Below are 1,084 nucleotides of genomic sequence, written 5' to 3'. Positions count from 1 at the left end.
AAAAGAAATTAAAATGACAGCATCCAATACACATCTTTCAATAATAACACTAAATATAAAAGGCCTACAACTCCCTTATCAAAAGACACAATCTACTGGAGTGGATCAAGAAAAATAACCCATCTTTTTGTAGTCTTCAAGAAAGTTGTCTCACCTTCAAAGACAGATACTACCTTAGGGTGAAAGAATGGAAAAAATATTCTAAGCAAATAGCTCTAAGAAGCAAGCAGGTGTGATAGTTTTAATATCCAAAATAATAAAGTTTTAATTAAAATTAATCAGAAGAGATAAAGAGGGTTTCTTCATTCTAATCAAAGGAACAATTGACCAATAAGATATTACAGTCATGAACACATATGTACAAAACTCTGAATTATGCAATTTCATAAAAAACAGTACTCTGACGACCCACACAGATCTCCCTGGGGTAAGTCAATCTCACCCTCTGTGCATTGACTCCCCCAGCCTCATTCACCCTCCCGTTTCCCCCTCCTGTCTCTGCTCCTAGCATGGGTCCTATCCCATTACTTGTCTTGACGCCCCAAGACACTGCTTCATGATGCTTTGCATCCAGACAAACCCAGTTCCCTCTTGGGTCCTCAGGAGCCCTCTGAACCTGGCCCAACCCCCACCTCCCTCTGCTTCTCTGGGCCTCACAACCTGCCAGCCTCTTTCCTGGACACCAGGGTTGACCTTGCCGCTTCCTGATCCTTTGCATTCAGACCACCCCAGCTCCTCAGTGCAGTCCCCAGGAGTCCTTGAGGCCTCTTCCCACCCTCACATCCCTTTGCATCTCTGGGTGGCATGGCCACCAGCTGCCCTAGACAAGCATCTTTCCTGGGCCCTGCTCCCAGGCCATTACAAAACCCCAATTACAGAGGCCAAAGTCTTTCTTGAAATGATCCAGACCTTAGGAGAAAACCTGAGAGCATCTGATCCTCATCTGACTTGGGCCTCTGTGGGAACTCCTGAAGACAAAAGCAATCTGGCCACTCCAATATAAAATAAAAAAAGAGAAATGGAAGCTTAGATGAACCAGCTTTTCATGCCCCAAAAGTAAACCACAAAGACACAAAGACACATA

This window comes from Nannospalax galili, unplaced genomic scaffold (assembly GCF_000622305.1).
Source record: "Nannospalax galili isolate Female #2095 unplaced genomic scaffold, S.galili_v1.0 scaffold311, whole genome shotgun sequence".
Taxonomy (NCBI): domain Eukaryota; kingdom Metazoa; phylum Chordata; class Mammalia; order Rodentia; family Spalacidae; genus Nannospalax; species Nannospalax galili.
This window is presented reverse-complemented; position numbering follows the sequence as displayed.